The 24,197-nt window shown below is 41.9% G+C and overlaps 1 long non-coding RNA gene across 1 annotated transcript in view; it reads right to left on the bottom strand.

Moving 5' to 3' along the window:
* LOC142101744 (uncharacterized) overlaps positions 1 to 21,275 on the bottom strand; it is a 28,184-nt gene extending 6,909 nt beyond the window's left edge. The window contains exon 1 of the long non-coding RNA XR_012679142.1: positions 21,249 to 21,275. This is a non-coding gene — a long non-coding RNA (uncharacterized LOC142101744). The remainder of the gene's footprint in view (positions 1 to 21,248) is intronic.
* Positions 21,276 to 24,197: the final 2,922 nt, after the last annotated feature.

Genomic DNA, 24,197 nt, shown 5'->3' with positions numbered 1-24,197 from the left:
AAGGAAACAGCATCACCTCCATCCACCTTCATTCCTATCTCCCAGGTTGGTGAGGAACCAATGCAATTGGGAGCATATCATCTTTCCTCTGAAGAAAGAGACAGGAGACGGTCACAAGGCTTATGTTTGTATTGTGGCACAAGGGGCCATTTCTCCCATTCTTGCCCAAACAAGTCGGGACGAGCATGCCTTGGGAACGAGGAAAAAGTTCACTTAGGTCTGCAGATCGTTTCCCCGAAAAATGCACTATTGGTCCCTGCACAGCTCACGTTCAGTGCTCGTTCTACGAAACTATCAGCCTTCATTGACAGTGGAGCTGCTGGCAACTTCCTTGACATCGAGTTTGCCCGCTCTGCTGGGATTCCGCGGATTAAACTCCAATCTGCCATTACGGTATGTGGCTTAGATGGTAGTCCGTTGCCAGGCGGCAAGATTACATGGGAGACCCCACCACTACAGTTGAACATTGGCGCTCTCCATTCGGAATCCATAGCCTTACGTCTTATCGAATGTCCGTCGGTTCCTTTAATTCTGGGCCATCCTTGGCTATCCTGCCATAACCCCGTCATGGATTGGACAAAAGGAGAAATTGTCCAGTGGAGCCCCCATTGTACACAGTCTTGCTTGACACTACCTCTACGTATTATTCAGTCTATTCCGGAGCAGCTCCCTTCTCAGTATCATGACTACTGGGATGTTTTCTCCAAAAAGGCTGCTGACACACTACCACCACACCAAAATTTCGACTGTGCCATTGAGCTCATTCCGGGCTCTAAATTACCCAAGGGACGCTTGTATCCTCTCTCCGGTCCAGAGACCAAATCCATGCAGGAGTATATTGACGAAAACTTGGAGAAGGGCTTCATCAGGCCATCCAAGTCCCCAGTAGGAGCAAGGTGTTTCTTTGTACCCAAGAAGGACGGTGGACATAGACCCTGTATCGACTATCGAGGGCTGAACCTTATTACGGTTAAGAACACCTACCCCCTTCCCCTCATCTCCGTTCTTTTTGATCAATTAAGAGGAGCCACTATCTTCACAAAAATTGATCTTCGTGGAGCCTATAATCTCATACGTATTAGAGCAGGTGATGAGTGGAAGACGGCGTTCAACACGCTCTCGGGCCATTACGAATACCTGGTCATGCCGTTTGGCCTGAGTAATGCTCCTGCCGTATTTCAGGATTTGATTAATGAGGTGTTACGTGAGTTCCTGGGACATTTTGTTGTTGTTTACCTTGATGACATCCTCATATATTCAAAATCGTTGTCTGCGCACCAGGGTCATGTCAGACAAATCCTACAGAAATTACGGGAACATCACCTCTACGCGAAACTCGAGAAATGCGAGTTTGAGGTCCAGAAGGTATCCTTCCTCGGTTATCTAATCTCCTCAGAAGGTTTCTCCATGGACCCAACCAAGGTCCAAGCAATTCTGGATTGGATTCAACCGAATAACCTCAAGGCGGTCCAGAGATTCCTGGGATTCGCCATTTACTACAGGAGGTTTATTGGCGGCTTTGCTGATATCGTGGCTCCTATTGTCACCTTGACCCGCAAAGGAGGTGATCCAACTGTTTGGTCACAACAGGCAATAAATGCATTCAAAACCCTGAAGAAAGCTTTTGTGTCTGCTCAGGTTCTTAGACATCCGGATCCTAGGGTACTGTTTGTTCTTGAGGTAGATGCTTCTGACGTCGGTGCTGGGGCTGTCTTGTCACAAAAAGACCCCCAGACCCACCGCTTACATCCATGTGCCTTTTTTTCCCGTCAGTTCTCATCAGCGGAAACCAACTATGACGTGGGAAACCGAGAATTGCTGGCAATTAAATGGGCCTTTGAGGAATGGTGACACTGGTTGGAAGGCGCTGCACACCAGATCTCCGTTATAACGGATCATAAGAACTTACAGTATATACAGTCAGCCAAACGTCTGAACCCCCGACAGGCTCGGTGGTCGCTGTTCTTCACTCGGTTCAACTTTATTATCACCTATCGTCCTGGTTCCAAAAATATTCAAGCTGACGCCCTGTCTAGAAGTTTCCTGGAACATCATGCTCCGGTCACCTGCTCAGAGCCTATTGTTCCTGTGTCTATGATTCATGCCGGATTAACCCAAGATTTGAGCTGTACCTTACAAAGGTTCCAGAGGTTGGCTCCTGATAACACTCCGGTAGGATGTTTGTTTGTCCCAGTTCATCTAAGGAAGACAGTCCTTGCTGAGGCACACAACAGTCGGACTGCTGGGCATCCTGGAGTCTACAAAACACTGTAAATCCTTTCCCGTACTGTATGGTGGCCGTCTCTGTCTGCTGATGTCAAGAGTCACGTCAGGTCCTGTGAAGTTTGTGCCAGGAACAAAGTTCCCAGGACTCGCCCGGTAGGTCAGTTAGTTCCATTGGCCGCCCTTGCTAAACCTTGGACACATCTGTCCATGGACTTTATAGTCGATCTGCCACCCTCTGCGGGACACAATACCATTTGGGTCATGGTAGACCGGTTCAGCAAGATGGCGCATTTCATTCCACTCACTAGGCTTCCTACTGCTCGAGATTTGGCAGTCTTGTTCATTCAACACATTTTCCGCCTCCATGGACTCCCTACAGACATCGTCTCCGATCGGGGTTCCCAGTTTATAGCGCAGTTCTGGAGATCATTCTGTACCCTCCTGGGAATCAAGGTCAGTTTATCATCTGCATACCACCCTCAGTCAAATGGGCAGACTGAAAGGGTTAACCAGTCCTTGGAGAAGTTCTTGCGATGCTACATATCGGAGTTCCATGACAACTGGTCCTCCTTGTTGCCCTGGGCAGAATTTGCCTGTAACAACTCCTGTCACTCATCCACCAAAACCTCTCCGTTCTTTTGCAATTATGGTTTCCACCCCAGATCTAACTCTTTGTATTCACTCCAGTCCGTTGGTATCCAGGAGATCCGTTCCACTGCCAGGGATCTCAGAGTTGTCTGGAAGAAAGTACATTCATCGTTAAAACAAACCTCACTTGTTGCAAAAAAAAATTCGGACCGACACCGTATCCCCTGCTCCCTTAAGGTTGGCCAGAAAGTCTGGCTGTCTACAAAAAATATCAGGCTCAGACAACCTTGCAAGAAATTGGGCCCTAAGTTCATCGGGCCGTTTCTTATCATCAAGCAGGTGAACTCCGTCGCATTTAGGTTAAAAATTCCAGGCTCGTTAAGAATTCCAAACACCTTTCATTGTTCCCTATTGAAGCCAGTGCTTTATCCTGGTCAAGCCCAGTCTTCAAGTGTGCCTGGGAGAGGTTCCAGTGGGCCACAAAAATTCGTGATTCAAAAGGTCCTTGATTCTAAAAAAGTTCAAGGACAGGTGCATTTCCTTGTACAATGGAGGAATCGCGGATTGGAAGAGCGATCTTGGGTTCCGTGGAGACAACTCCATGCCCCAAAGAAACTGAAGGAGTTCTTCAAAAAATTCCCTAGAAAACCGGGATGTCAGGGTCCCTCGACCCCTCCTCAAGGGGGGGGTACTGTTACGAGCCGCGGCGGTGCCCAGCCGCCGCGACTCACTCACCCGCGTCCCGGCCGTCGCCATGGCGACCGGGACGTCATTTCCGGCCATAACCCGGCCGTTGCCGGGGCAACCAGCAGAAGCTTCAGAGCTGCGTCCCGGCAATAGGAGGAAGCCGGGCGCAGCGTTCTATAGCCTGTGGGCTAATTAATATGGGCAGATTATAGGAGGCAATTACAGGCATTAGCCTGCAACTGTGCAGGCCAGGGGCAAGCCCTGATTGGCTCTACTAGTGACTGCTCTATTACCTGCAGGAGTGTGTTCAACCTGTGATTGGTTCAGCTGGGTATTTAAGGCAATGAGGTCTGCTGCCTCATTGCCGGTTATAGCTTCTGTGCTCCAGTCTGCTGACCTGCTTTGTTCCTGTTCCTGTGTCCTGATATCTACGTTTGACTCCCCGTGTATGACCCCTGGCTTTGTATTGGACTTCGCTCGTGTTTCCTGTGACCCTGATCCTCGGCTTGTTTACCCGTTTTGCTACTTTGCCTGTGACCTCTGACCTCAGCTTGTTCATCGATGCTGATACCTGCTGCCAGCCTTTGACCTCTGCGTGGACCTGACTCTTCATGCCTGGGTTCTCCCCAGCCGGTAAACACTTCACGACTCTCTGTCAGTCTGCGGCCCAGTCTGTCCCCACCATCAGGGGCTCCAGTGAACACCTGACTGGCAGAGTAGACTCCGGGTTGTGTTGTGGCGGCTGGAGGGGTTCCTAACAGGAAGACCACAAAAGTTGATGCATGAGTGTAATCGGAAAGAAGGTGAGAATATGAATGTTAGAGGATCAGGGGATGGCGGGACAGGAGCAGAGTCCTGCCTGCCGCACATGGGTCACAACGGAGTCGTTAAGGGCCAGAGGGGAACGAGCGTTCTGCGAACTGCCAGGGAGCCAAGACCTGGTTGAAAGCATAACCTCTATCATGTAAATAATACGTAATTTGTTCCATGGCTGCCACGTGCCAGATTTGCTTTTTAAGGGCAGAGAGAGATGGAGAGGAGGTACGTCTCCAATTAAGGGCTATAAGGGATTTAGCGGCTGTGAGGATATGTGCAATCAGTTTTCTAGAGAATTTATCAAGGTGTGGAAGAGGATAACAAAGGAGGAAAATCCAAGGGTTTTTCGCCACGGGAGCCTCAAACAGAGTATTGACAAAGCCATAGATCGCGTCCCAGAAGGGAGTGATAACTGGACAAGTCCACCAGATGTGTAACATTGATCCCCTGTGGCCACAACCCCGCCAACAGTCAGGTGACGAGGAGGGGAACATTGCGTGGAGACGGGTAGGAGTATAATACCAGCGATAATGACACGTCCTACTTTAACACATATCCACACAATTCTACACTGTTATTTTACAATTTATTGAATTACAAAACACATGTTACATATTTTTATTATTTATACTATGATTATTGCATAAAATTATTTTTCTTTTTGTTTTTTACAGTGACTTGAGCTACAATCTACAGAACGTTGTAGGATATCACTATGACATCTCTTTCTGGTGGCATTATGAGACGGGTCAGATTGGATTTCCACGGCAAGACGGTGGGTGGCATTACTGCGGTCTCTAAGGCATTGCCTTTCATTTACTTTGATTTCCTGTAGTAGCTGAACCATAGTTTGCAATGAAGTGTTTTTCTCACTAAGTGTATCAAGAATTTCATTATTGTATATTTGCATCGATGTCATGAAGTGGACCATGGTTTTTGAATAGGACTTTACGTTGTCAGCTAGCTGAAACACACTTCTACCCAGCAGGTGCAGCTCAGAATGAATTGCTGCAAAGCGCCTTTCCAGGAGTTCAGATAAATGCATGTATTCCGTGTACTGCTGCTCTTCATATGCATTTGTATTAAAACCATTGACCCTCTCTGCAGTAGGTCCTTGGTATTCCTGTCTTACTGGTTGGCTGAAGGTATTCACAAGTTCTTGAGCTTTTTCAGCATTTTGAATGTTTGCATCTGATTTAGAAGCAACTTCAGGCTTTAAGTCAGACAACTCCTGTAGTCTATTAGTGGTGTCCTTGTTCTGCTGAGGAACTATGTACAAAATAAATATTTTTTTAGATACAGTCATTTGATATTTATTGTTTTCATTTAGCTAGATTGGCATAATAGCATTAAGATACATTTCTAGAAACATTTACTGTTATTTTTATTATGACTGTATACATTCTTGCATACAAGATACCTCCCAAACGTCCCGAGTTATGTTAGACAGTCCCGATTTGAGGGCTGTGTCCCGCCATGCTGACAGCTTTGTCCTGCGGGTGGGAAATGTGTGAGATACTGTATGCCACGCAGAGCAGTGGTGCACAGGTACCAATAGAGGTGTTTGGAGGTAAAGGGGAGGGAGGAGAGTATGGGGAAGCCTAGTGCTTGATAAGCACTAGATATGCTACCAGGGATGTGGCCACCCTCTCATTGTGACATGGCCATGTTCCTCATCGTAATGTTGTTATACCCCCATCATAACGTGGCCACGCACTCTGTCCTGATGCTGGATTTCCCAATCAAATGTTGGGAGGCATGATATAAACCTCATTACTGATTACCCTGTGATAAATTATATAATTCAGAGCAGACTCTCTGGTATGAAGACCACACTATTGTGCAGAGTCTTGTAATTGTAAAATGAATCATAATAAATTAAGAATTTATAAAAGTACTGCAGTTAATAATATGGTTGTAGCAAAGAATTGGAAGTCACATGACCAACATTCTTCATCGTACATATAATGGCTCATATTGGGATGGGAATGTTGTAATGAGTGTTATGTCAATACTCTGAAAAACATGATTCTAACACTGCAGATATTTTTGTAATTGACTATTTTAAGGTGATCATCCCTAATTTACTAAAGTCCCCATGCCCTTCACTGAATCAGAAATAATGGACAGTGACATATGAACCCATACTGAAATATAAAAGGTATAAGATACGTGGCTGCCATGCAGAGGTATATAAAGTGAGATAGCAGTGGTAGCAGCATCCTTGTGGGCCCTGCTATCACCATTATATGCTATGTAGGCTTAGGGGCTGCTTTATGTGACCTCAGAAGCCCCAGCACAGCTTGCTTAGTATCATCATTATCATAAGCTATGTATATAGCACCTCTAATAGAAGCTTTGTAAATCAGATGCAGTGGTACTTACTTGGTCTGGCCTAGTAAAGATGGATGATTACTGGGACTTTTCTCCTAGACTACCTTATTCTGTTCAATTTAAATTTAGTTTTTTTTTGTATTATATTACATTGCAAATGTATTAAAACATGTCAACACCATATGGGTAAGATTACAGGGAAAATAAAAGAAACTTTACCAGAAAATACATGGCCAATATGGCATGTATCTGAAGGGTTGGGTGGACTTGTAGGCAGCAAGTGTTAAGTTCATTGTAAATCGGGTATAAGTGTCAATTTCAGGGAATAGATAATATATATATAGATAATATATATAAATACATATATACAGATCTATGTAGAGCTAAAAAAAAGTGCAGCATACCTCCCAACCGACCCGTATAAAGACAGCTTTGTCCCAATCGGTGGGAAAGTTGGGAAGTGTTCTCTTCGCTACTGATTTGTATGGCAATGAAGGTGTTTGGAGCTGAGGGGAGAAGAGAGCGGGGCAGCCTAACACTGAGAATGCCACCAGGGGAGGGCTGGGCTGGGGGGCATCGCCCCCCCGGGCCGCTCAGTCTGACTGCTGTTTGGGCCGGCCGCCCCCTCCCCCCCCTTGGATGAAATATTACCTGAATATTACTGACATTACCGGCATCACAAGACACGCGTCAGCCCTGTCATCTTGTGACAACGCCTCCACCATGTCCTCGCCCCCGTTCTGATGCAGGCTACACAAATGTTGTGAGGTATGGTGCAGCAATTCAGATTTGTGCACTGGGACTCTTGATTTATCTACAGCCTATTGTCTTTATATCAAAATAGAGGCACATAATTCATGATTAGGAATATATGGTTACACAATATATGAAGTAACATGGCCTCCTTGGCTTCCAGTTTAGCTGCCCCTCGACATCTGTTTCCATGCTCCATCCCTCAGCACATACTGCTTTATTTACTATGTTGTGATTGGTCATTACCTGTGACAGCAAACTGTGGATATCACCTTTAGGGTAGTGACATAGTGACCATTTGAATGGCTACATATATCCACACCCTGGCATACAGTGCTTACATATACTATATGCACACACCAGCACTGAAACGACTTATGAGCGCTGCTGGCAGTGTGCATAGAGCATACCAGCAACTTACAGTGCCTACTACGTGCAGGTAAATAGAGAGGGTATGTGCCAAATTCCAGGAGGAGAAGGTGCTCAGGCTTCAAAGCGTCCATGTGTCACTAGCCTTAATACTCATTTTTCTCTTTCCTAATTTATAAAGGATGACATCATTTCAATATTTAGCACAAAATAATAATTATAAGTAAGATAAATGACTTACCTAATTCTGCATTACATTGCTTGGCACTCATTGGGCTGTGTTCTTGCTTATGCGTGATTTCACTAGATGAAAATATACAGAAGAAATATTAATTTACTTCTGTGTGTATGGTTTTGGCAGAGACAGAAAGGTCGATTACTGTTTCTTTTGGATAAAAAGTAGAACTCACATTTCAGATATTAAATACAAGAATTCCGCTGTAACATAATTCCCCAACTATCAGTCTTGATTCTGCTATCACAATGTTTGCTTATATGGAAAATGATGCCTCCATCATAGTCCACACTCCTAGATGTGGCTACTAAATAAAATGCTACATGTTGAAGTAGTCCAATTTGTGATATCATTGCTTTAGAAAGTAAATCAACTACTTCACTTACTAAATGCTGGTTTAATATCAATCTACCTTAACATACCTTGTAATAAACTATAAGTATTAACCTTATTTAAGTGACTTTTTGAAATATGTAACCAAAAATACAGTTATGTACAATATCAGTGCTAGTACTGACATGTGTGGTATGCAAATATTTGTCAATCTTACCACTCAACATTTGAGAACAGATATCAGCCTAAGTAGGGTCAGAAATATACAGTCAACATCTACATACTTGAAACTATCACCTTTGTTATAGTTAAAAAAAAATAAACCAAATCTGGGGATTTCATTTTAATTTAATTATCTAGACAACAAAGTTATATTGTTAATACCATGACCTATGTGCTCTTACCAGTTGAACAGAAAGATTTCTTTCCTGCCAAATTAGAAAAACACAGTGTTATAACCATGTGTTGTGAGCAGTTGTCATAATAATCATTATTACATCACCATTCCATTCTTCATTCCGAGCCCTCATTCATGCAAGATAGAATGTTTGGTCATGTGACTTCAAATTCAGTACTATATGCACATATTAAAGAATGTGGCAGTTCAATAAATTGTAATTACCTTTTATTTGTTGACAATGTAAGCTTCAAAATTGGAATGGATGAAAGATACCAGTATATCTATATAAATAGATGTTTTTTGTTTAGAAAAAAACCTCCTCTAAGTACCAGAACAGCACAAATCTGATCACCATGACACCTGCCACAGTCAGCCCCTTGTTTTCTTGCCTCCTCTCAAATTAGTAATTTTTCTATAATCGATGGCAGGAGAATTTTGTAATTCAGTGCATCTGACACATAGGATCTTCTTAACAGCTGGATTTCTAAAATAACCACAAGGTCTGCCAATGGTTTCATTGTCTCAGCACATTTATTTCTTATGTATGCCTACTAGCATATAACATATATTTTTTAAATTCTGGTGGAAAGACGGGAAATTCTGTGATATTTCTTTTATACAACAGAGTTATGGTGGAGGTTGATGCCTAGAAGCACCACCGTCATAGTAAGGTGGAGGGATCATGGCTTAGAGAGATGAATAATGTCTAATCTCGGTTTACTGTACATATGAGAAGGCCCTATGTGAAGACCTCCTAATACTCAGGACACCTGCTAGTCACCATGTAGGGCCTTCTCATATGTCATGCATGTCCGGAGTGCTATAAAAATGTGTAATCTTGATTGTAATAAACAGAACAGTTTCTATAAACACAAGAGATGGTGTTGTGTTTTCTCCGATCGTAAAGCATGCATGCAGTAGAGCATTCCTTTGATTGTGTATAGCTCGGTTTCAATCTACAGATAGTACAAGATGATTCAACTGTATCAAATTGAGGCATTTAGATGGCAATCTGCAGAGAAAGTATGCAAACAGATTTACATATTTGGGCTGCAGTGCATCCAGTTTAAAGCTAGAAGACATACCACACAGCTGTAGGGCCTATCTGCAGGAATGCTAATTAAACAGATCACCTGAGAGTATTCCCTTTTAAAGAGAAGGTGGAAGTGTCACCTGTCCATCCAGCAAGGCTGTGGGAGGAGTGCCAGGTATAAAAACCTATTTGTTTCACTGTTCAGGGTGGCTGGAAAAGCTGGCTGGTCTTTAGAAAGCTGGTCTTTGTCTAGTTAGTGTTTAGGATCACATAATGTGTGTGGAATCTGTATGATGTCAAATACCTTTACCATCCTGACATTAAAAATTAAGTAAAAAGGCAAGAAGTTGTTTGGGTGTGTCACCAGAAGTGTGCTCTTGCCACAATATATACATACATAGATCATCATTAATCATCAACATTTATTTATATAGTGGCAGTAAATTCCGTAGCTCTTTACAATTAGGAACAGATATTAATAAAACAATACTGGGTTATTAGATAGATAGATAGATAGATAGATAGATAGATATTTGAAACCATTATCAGAGCAACAGGAGTCCCATAATTAGGAGCCCCAATGATCAGGGGAATCTCACCCTTACCTCCTCCTATAGTCCCAAGATTTAATGTAAACTGCTGCAGATGGAGGTTGTTGAAAGCTGACTGGAGATACTGTATTAGCAAACGTCATCTGCAGGAGCATACATTCAAATACCAGGGTGTGAGCCCTGGATTTATTGGACTGATTAGAGTGAGTTTCTAGCAGCTGCTGCTAGTGTTAACATGGAATTGTCCATCCGATGAGTGGCAGTTTGTAAACCCCTAAACCTCATGCAGTTTAGACCAAATCATATTGTAAAATCGGATCTGAAATCCATATATTATAACTTACATTCTATAAGAACCCAGCTTATTCAGGGAGGGCCCAAAAAATTATAGGACCTAGAGAGTATAAACCCAAATCTGAGTAGCATTGGGCATCTCCTTCTGCCCATGCTTGCTGGATACAAGTATAATATTGTCATATATAGTGTAAGTCGGCAGATATAGAAATACTAGCTCAAGTGGGCACAGGGCTTCACATGGGTTCCATATAGATGTACTATCTGTTATTTCTCCTTATTTAATTCTGTTAATCTCAAATGTTTTATTGTAATATTTTTTAATAAATGCTATTGTTTTTAAAGTTACTGTTATTTTATATGTATTATAATAACTATTTTTATCATTGTAAAATAAAAAAAGGTGTTTTGTTTAGTGCTGCCAATATTTATGTATGCCTATTCTTCTTGGTCCCCTTCTGTATAGTAGTTCCACCCCCAGCAGCAGCAGCTGTAGTGCACAAGGATGTCTCTTGGGAATCATTGATTGCATTAGAGGAGCCAGTTTGCATTTGAAAATTGGATGCTGGACTACGTGCTATTAATGAGCAGGTTGATGACGAAGGTGTGGATGGTGAAGATTGCATGAGGTGTTGATCCATTCTGCTGTTAGCTGATGCTGGACTGCTTGTTCCTATAGATGATTTTCTACCTTTTAATAAACTACTTGAATAAATTCACTGCAAATGAAGTAACAGGTGTTAAGGCAAAAGGTATTTTCAAAGTCTTCTGAAGTAAGTAGGAAGTCTTTATTGCATTCACATACACTCAAGCAGAGAGAAGTGTGTCCTTGTGCAGACCAGTACAAGCTTGTATACATTTTAACAGCATCTGTTACACAATGTGATGATCTATACTCTTATTTACAGTTTTCTAATATGGTAAAGACGTTTCTAATAAACACTGGCTACCTTGAGATACAGAAACCACATTCACCAACATTGTTATAACTGTTGGTATCGTAACTCTAACTTCAATTTATTTAGTTTGACCTTTCTCATTGTCCTCTAAATCTAAAGGAAAATAAGTTTGCCCTTGTGTACTAAGAATACATCTATTCAGACCATGTCAACCTTTGACCCCTTCTGCTGTATTCTGAAGAGAACAGAATTGGACACATAAAATATTAAATTGCTTAATTGATACAATATTAACCATAAACAGTCAATATTGTGCCAATCAGGTTGGCTTCCATAACACAGGGAGGAGATGCCTAGATGGGTAATGTCCTTACCTTTACTTGACGAATGTTGTTTCAGTTGGAATTAAATGGGCATGAGGTGGTACCACTGGTGGCTGCCTTACATAGACACAATCATCATCATCATCATCCACATTATCTTTATCAAGTACAACACATTCATCATTGTCAGATCCACCAATATCCTCCTCATCCTGTTGCACATTAGCAACTTTAAAAAGGAGCATTGTCAATTTTCTATGTTGAAATAATCATCATGACTACTCATTGTCACATTTTTCCAAATAATTGAGAAATTTTGGAGAGAGGCTGCTCTATAATTACAGTGTCAGAATCTGAAATGTCAGGCTCATGTTGGGGTATCGGGGTTCACCGATACTTCTATCAATCACCTTCAATGTCAGTCAGATCTTTCTTTGTTTTCAGTCGACTGGTGAACAGAAAATACTCAACACCTGTATGATACAATGCTGAGCAGCTTTTATTCTGTTACCATGTGAGACCGCTTCAGCGTCTATTTTTATACATGTAAGTCTAGGGGTATAGATGCTGAACAACCAATTATAAGACAGTAAAATTATGAAAGAAAGTCAATCAACAATTATATATTGCAGTTTTCCATCAAAGTTCAAACAATTCTTTCTTCTTTATGCGTTATCTCTTTCCAGGCTTTCTGCCAATATTCTTGTGCTGCCCCCAGCTTTGAGTCCTTGGGTTTTATCTATGAAGAACGTTACTACATGCCCTTGGTTTATTTCTGTTGATGGGAACATCCTGCTATGTAGTTTCACAACCTTGAATAATTTGTCTTTTAAACTGAACATAATATCTGCTAATTTCTCTTAAAGTTATAGCATAACATATTAGCTTCTAAAGCTTAGCACATGATAGATATTAAATCAATAATCATACAATTCCACTCTAACACTCCCCTCTTTGATTAAATATCAACTATTAACTTCTAACTATCAGTCATGGCGATACTCAGCAGAAGACAGTTAGTACCTATATTTACGTCAAATGGTATCATAAGGACCCCATATGAGTAAAACAAAAATTCATTAAGCACATATCTCTGGTACTCTATCACCATAACTTTTCTTTCCCTATTCAATATCTATCTAGGTGCATAGAGGGGAATACTTTGCTGATATCTATTCAAAAGCTTTCTTGTATTACATGTTAAGTAGCAGTTCCATATAATCATTATAGTTAGTACAAGAAGAATTAGTATCAATGGATGAATCAAAATAGTCAATGCTTTCTTCATGGAATAAGATCCATTAACAAATATGTCCCACTAATGAATAGGACGTCAATTTTCATTCTTGTTTCTCGATGGTCACTGTCAATCTCTTGTTGCTGACTGTGCAGTTTTTTTGGTTTGATTGCTGACCATTGTACATAATGTTCACTGTTTGTCTCAGGCATTAAACTTGTAGAAATTTCTGTGATCATTACTGGTTCAGGAAGCTCATTATTTTTACTGCAGGAACAACAATCAAGTGTCAGTATTTTCTTAATCAGCCATATACAGTAACAAATTTCACTACCACATATACAATCAGCAGGATTGCCAAACCCTTTGCTACTAATGGCAATATTCCCAATATCCAAAATGAATCATTGCTGACAACTTTGCCAATGAGGTTACGTATTCACAAAGGCATTTTCAGAGTTTACTCTATTATGAGTGCAAATTATTGAGCACTTTTTCCCCTTCTGTTTCTCATAGTGGCATAGGCAATTTGTCACTTATCTGTTTGTTTCACACTGGGTTAGGGAAGCCTTGACCCCTACTTCAGGCACAAATATCCTGGTAAGACATATCAATACCATAAGACAGTCATTTCTATTTATCAGAACAAGACTCCCCTGATTTGAAGACTTTGCAGTGAGATGCGTGAATCGAGGTGTCTTTTTCCCTGTACTTTCACTGCCATGGGAGTTGTCAACAGGACTTGATAAGGACCCTTGTATCTGGGTTCAAGACTTCTCCTGATGTGCTTTCTCATGACCACCCAGTCCCCAGATTGCAGTATGTCAGTACCTGTATCAAAATTAGGGTCTGGAATGGAAGAGAACACTTCACCATGTATTTCAGTTAGTTGTTTCTGTAATAAGGCAACATAATTCAACAAATCACCATGTACATGCTGTAGTTGCTATGGAAAACTGCCTTCTGTACTCAAGAGGGTCACTTTGAATACCTAGTCATGCCCTTTGGCCCTTGCAATTCCCAAGCAGTCTTTCAATACTTCATCAATGAGATTTTCCAAGATCTCCTCTACGTCTTTGTTGTCGCCTACCTAGACGACATTCTAATATTTTCTACTGACCTGACCTCCCACCATCTTCATGTGAAAGAGGTTCTATCACGTCTACGTTCGAACCATCTATACTGCAAACTCGAAAAGTGTGTGTTCGAGGTTTCACAAATTCCTTTCCTGGGCTACATTGTTTCTGGAGCCGGTCTCCGGATGGATCCTGAGAAGTTATCTGCCATACTCAACTGGCCTGGACCGTTAGGATTGAAGGCAGTTCAAAGATTTATTGGCTTCGCCAATTATTACTGGCAGTTTATCCCGCAATTCTTCTCAATAATTGCTCCCATCATGGCCCTTACTCGGAAGTCGACTGATCCCCGGAATTGGTCCTCAGAGGCCATCACTGCGTTTGAATTACTTAAAAAGCGTTCCTCTCGGCTCCAGTGCTCGCTCAGCCAGACCAAAACAGACCTTTATTCTTAGAGGTTGACGCATTCTCTCTTGGTGTTAGGGCAGTACTATCTCAAGAATCCATCTCTGGTAGCCTCCCGCCCTGTGGTTTTTCTTGAGAAAATTTTCCTCCCCTGAAATTAATTATGGCATCGATGATAAAGAATTACTCGCAATCAAGTCTGCGCTGGAGGAATGGTGTCACCTCCTCGAGGGCGCTCTCTACACAGTTACTGTCTTTACTGACCATAAAAATCTCATCTATCTTAGAGATATCCGCTGTCTGAATCCCCACCAAGCCAGATGGTCTTCATTTTTGGCCAGCTTACTTACCGTGCCGGCTCCTTAAACTCCACGGCTGATGCGCTCTCTAGGTCGTTTGACATTTCCGATGTTCCATCCATTGTGAAACCCCCACCTGTGATTGAACCTTCTTGCATCGTGGCCATCACTCATACCCCCCCCGTTGGTTGTTCTTTCCTGGAACCCCACCTCCATCTGAATGCTCTTCGTTGGGCGCATACTTCCAAGTTTGCTGGACATGCTGGGGTTGAGAAGACTCTTTCATTATTGTCCCGATACTACTGGTGGCCTACTATCCATATGGACATCCGGGACTTCATAGCCTTTTGTGCCACGTGTGCCCAAAATAAAGTTCCTAGGCTTACTACAAACCATTCCCATACCCGACCAGCCATGGTTAAGCATCTCTATGGACTTCATTACAGACTTATCTCCTAGCTGTGGCTTCAATACCATTTGGGTAACAGTGTACAGATTTTTGAACATGGCCCATTTTGTGCCTCTGAAAGGGCTACCCTCCACCTCCAAATTGGCACAAGACTTTGTCAAGGAGATCTTTCTCTTCCACAGGTGCCCTTGGGAGATAATCTCTGACCACCACGGTGGTTTATATCCCGCTTTTGGAGGGCATTTTGCAGGGACTTAGGTGTTACCCTCAAATCTTCTTCAGGTTACCATCCACAAACCAACGGACAGATTGAACGGGTAAAAAACAGACCTGGAATTGTTCCTCTGCTGTTTTTTATCCCACAATCAGTCCAACTGGAGTCTCCTGTTGCCTTGGGCTGAATTTGCCCCTAACAATCATAAACATTCGTCCACAGGATCCTCCCCTTTCTTCATTGTTTACGGTATTCATCCTATTCTTCCCACATTTTCCTCATCATCTCCTACGGTTTCTGACGCCCACTCTATGACTCGAGATATTGTCAAACTTTGGAACTCCACCAAAGAAAATCTACTGAAGTCTGGACTTCGATACAAATCCGCTGCTGATCATCACAGAAGACTGATACCTGCTCTTCAGGTTGGAGATAAGGTGTGGCTCTCCACTAGGAACCTCAGACTTAGGGGCCATTCTATGAACTTGGCACCTCGGTTCATTGGGCCTTTTTTGCGATTATTCAAGTTATTAACCCAGTTACCATTAAACTCCGGCTCCTCCCTACTCTCAAGGTCCATAATACATTCCACATTTCCTTACTCAAACCTTTGGTACTTAACAAATTCACTCATACCACTCCTGTACCTCAGGCCATTCCAACTACCACTGGGGATGAATATGAGGTCAGCCAAATCCTGGCATAACGCAAACTTCGGGGACATTTTCAGTATCTAGTTCATTGGAACGGCTTCGGACCTGTGATGAGGTCTTGGGTATTTAAAGAGGACTTACATGCCCCACGATTATTGTCTGCCTTCTTGAAGAAACTACGGTTCTCTTGTGATTCTCCCAAAAAAGAGAGGGGGGGTACTGTCAGATGCTGTCCCCGCACCTCTCCGCTGGCCGGGAAAGGACATCTTTCTCTCATGAAGCGCTCCTTTGCTAGGCAACGGAGACGATTCTTCCGGGAGCATCCAGGCGCAGGCGCGCCCGTTGCCACGACAACAGGACGCGCTGTGCGACTGCCTTTCAGGTGTGCTGACCGCCACCTCCTGCCCACCAATAAACTCCTTCTCTCCTCTATTTAAAGATGGCTCTGACACCATTATGGTGCCAGAGCAACTAGTTATCTAGCCTCCAGTATTCCATGTATCCGTGCATCCAGTCTGATTTCCTGTGTACCGACCCGGCTCCCATTATCCTTGTTTTGGTTTACCCCTTTGTCTTGTACCACACTCTCTGGATTGACCCTTGGGTTGCTGACTACCCTTTGGTTCCTGATTCTGTACCTTATTTGCCCGCACGTTGGCAGACCACAGCCTGTACTACCACAATTCTCATTGCCACCTCATGGATAGCGTCTTGGGAGGACTGCGACCTGCACGTCACTTGCCACGAAATCCAAACTTCATTGCGGGGGTCCCTGGTGAAGACCGGCGGCGTGTTAGGCTCTGCGCCTCCTAGTGTTGCCGTGTCAATTTTCGCAGGTAGCTGTATCTCACATCGTGACACTATTATGTTACAAAAATAATTACAAGAAACTTCTGCATGTAGAGGCCTATATTTTATTGAAGCTCTCACTGACTGGGGGATGTGGCAACTTCACCTTAATCACTCCCTGAAGAGCAGTGTGAAGCAGACTTTGCAAATTATGAGACTGTTACTTGCCTGGTGCCTATTCCTTTGTCAGCAGTTGGAGAGCTGTGAATAGAAAACTGTAGCTGACAATAAGCCAGTGAGAGTTTCAATAAAATAAATAAAGGCTGCCATTCAAGAGAAGTACAAGTGTAGTGGCTCCAGGGGCGGGCTGGGCCGGGGGGCAGGGGGGCATCGGCCCCCCGGGCCGCTCAGAATTTCTGCTTTTAGGGCCGGGGGGTAGGCCGGCCGGCTGCCCCTGATGCAATTTCTCCGGATTTTTTTCTGCGGCCACATCTGATGTCATCAGATGCGGCCGCGTCAGCGCACAGGCGGCCGCATCCCATAACACGGGACGCGGCCGCATCCCGTGTAATGAGATGCAGCCGTCTGTGTGCCCCCCTGCCTGCAGTATCCCAGCCCGCACCTTAGTGGCTCCTGAAGCAGCACAAGAAGTTGTTCAGCATCTCTGTTTAGTATCACTGCTGGCACAAGGATCAGTAGGGCAGAATTTCTGCTGCTTCTTTTGCAGCTTCTGGAGTATTTTTTAATATTTTAAATAATGTATTATCAGTGTTAAAATGTTAGTGCAGCATAGCAAGTGGTTAAAGAAGTCCTGTTATAAGGAGACTGGCAGGTCTAAGGATAACATGTTAAGATTTCACTTAATGCCACAAATGAAAAAGAAGATGTGGAGAGGTGAATATATGGACATCCTGTTAGTTTGTAGTAGGATTGATAAAATATGTTTGATAGATGGAGGCTTTCCCCCAGAACTTTCAATATTAGTTGGAAAGTTATTGCATAAATGCTTATGTATTAGATAAGGATGACCTGGTTAAATTTTATACTTCATCCAGCAATTTAGATAATATTCTAGAGGTATATATAAAATTTGGTGGATTAACTTGGTTTTGATAAAATTAAATGTTCAAAATAAATAACTGGTGCCTAAGAATATGATATTGGAAATGAATTAAACTCTAATGATGGCACACAGGATATATATAAATGTCAGTGGTGGTGCATGGTCAACAAACCCATCCCAATTAATTCATGTATGCATAAAGGTATTTGTTGAACATCCAATAAGGGTAATTGCAGGAGGATTAAAAATTTAAATATTTATGCAGCAGTTGCAGTGGTGCTAATCTTAGGGGTGAATGTATCAAGGTCCAATTTTGCAAAATCAGCGATTTTCTCAGGAGAGTTGAAACTCGCAGATGTATGAAGCAGAGATTTCATGCAAAATCGCCAGAGTTGTGCTTCTGTCAAAATCGCTATTTCCAAAATCGCCAGAGATCAAACTCTCGACTGTTTGCCACTGCAGCTATACAAGTCTCAAATGTATGAAGCTGCAAGTAAGCAAACTCAGGAGAGTTTGCTTTCAAACACGCCAGAGCTTGCTTTCAAACACTACCTGTCAGTGTAAAAATTGTAAAGAATATATGAAAGTAAAAAAAAAAAAAAAGCGTGGGGTCCACCCTCTATTCCTGCTTAACCCTAGTGCTGCCTGACTACTACTACTGAGATTACAAGCCTGGACATTTGGAAGTATAAATAACTTGGGGACTGGGGCAAGCCACGACTTTTGGATCTACAAATTGTTTTTGGACTTGGTCAAACCTGGACATTTGGAAGTATAAATAACTTGGGGACTGGGGCAAGCTGGACTGTTCAATCTACAAATTTATTTGGGACATTTGTGACAGCCATTTTGGGATTGAAAGCTGCTGACAAAAGAAAGAAAACTTCATCGGTGAGTATCAGGGGATTTATTATTTTTAATAAAAATATATGGTGTAAATGAGGGTGCTTACTGTGTTTATTGCGGGTTTTTTATTTTTATTAAATGTTAGTGGTGTTTACGAGGGTGTGGTGGTTTTTTAAACATTTTCTTTGGTGAAACTACAGGTCCCAGCCAGCCATAGATGTCAGGGCATGTTGGCACTTGTGGTTCTCCAAGTGCCAACATGCCCTGGCTGCCGTGGGTATGCTGGTGCTTGTAGTTATACAAGCAGCAGCATGCCCACACTATTTCGGGCAATCTGGCTGGCTGGGACTTGTAGTTCCACAAAACAAAATGGCGTCTGTTTGTTTTTTTGACTATTTTTCGCCAGTATTACCCTACTACCCACAGCCCACGGGGGTAGGAAGAGCCCTAGTGCTATCAGCACTGGGCTGGGTGTCTCTAGGGGGGGCACTCTTTTTTTCCGGCGGACCCCACTCCCTAGGGAATCCAGCCCAGTGCTGAACAGCCTGGGGTTGGTTAGTCATTATGGCAGAGGGACCCCTGCTGCATGTCCCACTGCAATAGTGCCTCCAACCCTGGCTGGTTTGCCTAGTGCTGGTTAAGTGAAAATCGGGGGGACCAAACGCAAAATTTTTGCCCGATTTTCATGGAACCAGCAGTAGTCAGGCAGCACTAGGGTTAATACGGTAATTACACGCTGAATTTCAGCTCGCAGTGAAATCCAGCGAGTAAATTACTGTATTAACGGTATTTACGTGCAAATTACCGTATTAACGGTAATATTTTTTCGAGCACGGGATTTTCACCCGTCTCGCTAACAATTGAATACCCCCTTAGTCTCAATTGTTATCATAAGCAATGTGGGTCTAAGCATCAACAGGTTATTATAGATTCTCCCAGAAGTCAAGATGCCAGTGAAAATAGGAGAAATCAAGCTTATCTTTCTGCTTGGAAAAAGGGTGTTTTTGTGAATTAGATTTGAGTCCTTTTCAATTTTTTCCTGATCACTTTACAGTGTTTCTGCTTTAATTTATTCAATGAGAGTGAATCTATTGCTGCTGTTTGCAGAAATCTCTTTTTTAAATTGTTTCAATGAAAACATTTAACAAAAATTATTTTAATTATTCAACTTCTTAAATTTTTTGCAAAACAATTTACAGGAGAAGATTCTAGACAACTTGTTACATTTGAAAGTCTAGTGAAATAAACTGAATTTGAATATGGTTTGTTTTCAGTTGCTGAAGTTATTTTGTTTCAACTGGCATGTGTTTTAGCATATAAGAAAGAGTGTATTTCATTTTACCAAGATTCAAAACAAATCAAGTGGAAAAAACACTTTGATATGTTTAGATATGACTACCAATATATACTTTATAACCATATGTTCAGTGGCATTAATGAGTCAGTTTAGAGTGGCTTTGTAGACCATCTGTGCCAGGATGCTTATTGATGCACCCAGGTGGTACTCCCCTTACAATTGTTTAATTTAGGAAAGTCTTCAGTAAGAGCCTGATTCAAGGTGGAACACAACTTGCACACAAGTTGCTTTTTAAAGTGAACATAGGAGTTAGAGTGTAGTTCTGACCATATTCAAATCCAAGGGCTAGATTTACTAAGCTGTGGGTTTGAAAAAGTGGGGATGTTGCTATAGCAACCAATCAGATTCTAGCTTTCATTTATTTAGTACCTTCTACAAAATTATAGCTAGAATCTGATTGGTTGCTATAGGCAACATCCCCACTTTTTCAAACCTGCAGCTTAGTAAATCTAGCTCCAAGAGTATTTCAAGATATGTTGCAATTGAAATCTGGGTAAAGAGTACTTGCCATATGTAGATAGACAGAACTGCAGTATATGCACGTGTTCATGTACAGTAAAAGGTAACATCAGAATGCATTAAAAAAAATGTAATGTAAAATAAAATAAAATTAAATAAAATCTCTAAAAACAAAATAATAATTTATAGAAATGCTTCTTACTGTTATTTTTTTATTTTTATTTTACATTAAATACATAAATATAGAAGCTTGCATGCTGTACATACAATGTGTTTTTGTAGTCTATCTTACTTGCATACAAATGTTCTGTGCTAGCTCATGGCACACATATGTGTATTTCTTTTTAAATCAAAGACTATGCCGTGTCAGCCATCACAATCAGTTGCTTCTGAACTGTAGTGGTTGCAAATAATAAGGCTGAAACCAAGCGTACCTAGTCCACCTATTCCCTCCCTCGTTCCGCCACTTAAGTGGTAGGCAGTCATAGGTGTCATTTGCATTTAAAATAAAATAAAACAAATATAAAAATCACTGTGTGTCAGCATATAAATAAGTAGAAGAATTTTGTGCACAATATAGCTATATTGGGATAAGCTCACCGGCCAACATCAAGGCATCACTTGTAGATGAGTCCCTAGCATCCCTAGCATGTGAAACAAATGTGTCTTAGGGGTGTCACATTTAAAACCTTCCCTGAGCCTCCATTTTCAAATCATGCAGCCCCTGAAGGGAGTGGTCTGACTCCTAAAAAGCAAACTAGAAATTAGTGAAAACAAGGTGCGCTTCTTTAAATTAATGAAATAAATACAAGTGAATAAAATCATTTGAAAAGACCACTGTGTATGTGAGAACAAAAGAACATAGTCCAGCGCTCTAAGACAAATATCGGAAATGATTTACATCCTTTAGAATTGGTGGTGCTACAGAAATAGCTTGCTTAGGCATCTCAATGAATACAATTAGGCTAGTAGGCAGATGAGAATGAAATCACTTTCATATTTATGCCAGGCCTCTCCAATTAATTATCTTATTCTTGCAGGGGCAGTGTTAAGGATAATTTGGCTTATCAGCAATTCATATACTTAGTTGCCAAAACAGCATTCACAGCAGTGGTGACAGACTTAACATCATTCATTCATCCTATAAACTAGTGGGGAGTAGAAGTTTGAAATGGGACTGGTTTATTGATTGCATTATTTTCCTAGACTGAGTATCATCTTAATACATGCCAGAGAAAATGACTTTGGAAGGGTTCAAATGGTGGTTTTATTATGCAAAATTAAATTTATTTTCCAATTATAGATTGGTCCAAAATAATTTTGGTGGGTGTTTGGTTTTCTAAATAAATGAAGCCTCAAGAAAAATGAAAATAAAAATAAACAGGGCAATTGTGAAGTTTATACCTACGATAGATGGGTTCTTCTAAAGACATATTGATGTAGATGTTGCGTTTCTACAGTTAATAGAGGAGATTAAGAACACCTATTATATGGTAGCATTAGATATTTTTAATTTTGGGTTTCAAATGGCATTGGAAAGAACCTTATGCTTAGTGGAAAGTGTCCGACTGTTAATAATATATTCATAGGGTTCACTGTGGGGATAGGTTTGATTTGTTCAATACAGTTATGTATATTTATATTAATACATGTATTAATGTAGGGCCTGATTTATCAAAGCACGCATTGTGAGCGCAACCTGCATTCAGTATTATATACATGTATTTAGATTTTGTGCACACCTGAATTCAGCAAGGCACAGATCTCAAGTGGTCTGCTAAATTTGGGTGCAGGCCTGCTGTACTCTACTATACCCAGGTTCTATCATCATCATAATCAACATTTATTTATATTACACAAGCAAATTCCGTAGCGCTTTAAAACTTGGAACAAACACAGGTAAAACAGACAAAGAGGTAAGAGGGCCCTGCTTGCAAGCTTACAATCTATAGGTCAATGGGAGTCAGATACATGAGGTTATATCTACATACTGCATATTGGTCCAGCCAGATTGCAAAGGATTAAAAGTGATTTGTATGCTATGTGATCCAGTCACAAAGCAATGTTGGTCTTGGGTCAGAAGGTTGTTGTCTTGTGTGAATTGTGTAAATGGTGGTAATAGACAGTGCCGTAACTAGAGATTTTAGTGCCCTGGGCGAGACATGGCACCGGCGCCCCCCATCTAAGTGGGAGTGTCAATAGTCGAGTGAGCGTGGTCAACCTACTGTGGGGGTGTGGCTAGCGCTTTACAAGTTCTAAACCGCACTGAAACCCCTCCCTCCCCATTCTTCACGGTCTGGCTTTGTAAGGATCTTTATGTAATAAGCCTCCATAGAATCAAAGTACTTTAAATGCAGCTGTCACATGCTAGCTCTATAAAAAATGAATTGTTTTTTTAAATAAAACTCACTGAAACAAATTAAAACATAATTGTAATGGTACCATCTGTATCACACTGCTACTTCATCCCACTGTGCCCTCCATCACAGTTTCTCCTTTATCACACCGTGCCATGGAGCCATCTTTATCACATTGTGCCCCCTTATCACCATCACACAAAATTATTATATATATATATATATATATATATATACACACACACATACAATATAAAGAGCCTCCTAGTGAGCATTCCTGTGACCTCCATACTATACAGAGAGCATTCCTGTGACCACCATACTATATGGAGAGCATTCCTATGACTGCCATACTATACGGAGAGCATTCCTGTGACCTCCATACCATACAGAGAGCATTCCTGTGACCTCCATACCATACAGAGAGCATTCCTGTGACCTCCATACTATACAGAGAGCATTCCTGTAACCGCCATACTATACAGAGAGCATTCCTGTGACCGCCATACTATACAGAGAGCATTCCTGTGACCTCCATACTATACAGAGAGCATTCCTGTGACCGCCATACCATACAGAGAGCATTCCTGTGACCACCATACCATACAGAGAGCATTTCTATGACCACCATACTATACAGAGAGCATTCCTATGACCACTATACTATACAGAGAGCATTCCTATGACCACCATACTATACAGAGAGCATTCCTATGACCACCATACTATACAGAGAGCATTCCTATGACCACCATACTATACAGAGAGCATTCCTGTGACCTCCATTCCATACAGAGAGCATTCCTGTGACCTCCATACAATACAGAGAGAATTCCTGTGACCGTCATACTATACAGAGAGCATTCCTGTGATGGAGAGGGTGCAGAGGTTACAGCTGTATTTCGGGGATCCAGGAGTCAGAATTGACAGGTTTTAGGGATCAGAAGGAAGGGAAACATATCTGGATAGAAACAGAGGGAACTGATATGCAGGGCAAGGAAAGGTCAATGATGGTGGCTCTGTACTGTACCGAGAGTTGGGAGGGGCACTGGAGTCATAGTTATCAGGAGCAGAGGTGAGAGTGTTGGTGGAATGCAGGGCTGTCAGGAGGAGCTGGGGATGCTGGGAGGGGCAGTCCTGGAAGCAGAGAGCTGCTAACACACAGCATGTGATATAACAGACCAGTGCTTAG

Source organism: Mixophyes fleayi, chromosome 9 (genome assembly GCF_038048845.1).
Source record: "Mixophyes fleayi isolate aMixFle1 chromosome 9, aMixFle1.hap1, whole genome shotgun sequence".
NCBI classification, from domain to species: domain Eukaryota; kingdom Metazoa; phylum Chordata; class Amphibia; order Anura; family Limnodynastidae; genus Mixophyes; species Mixophyes fleayi.
Note: the sequence above shows the minus strand (reverse complement) of the source record. Positions and strands in the feature narration are given on the sequence as shown.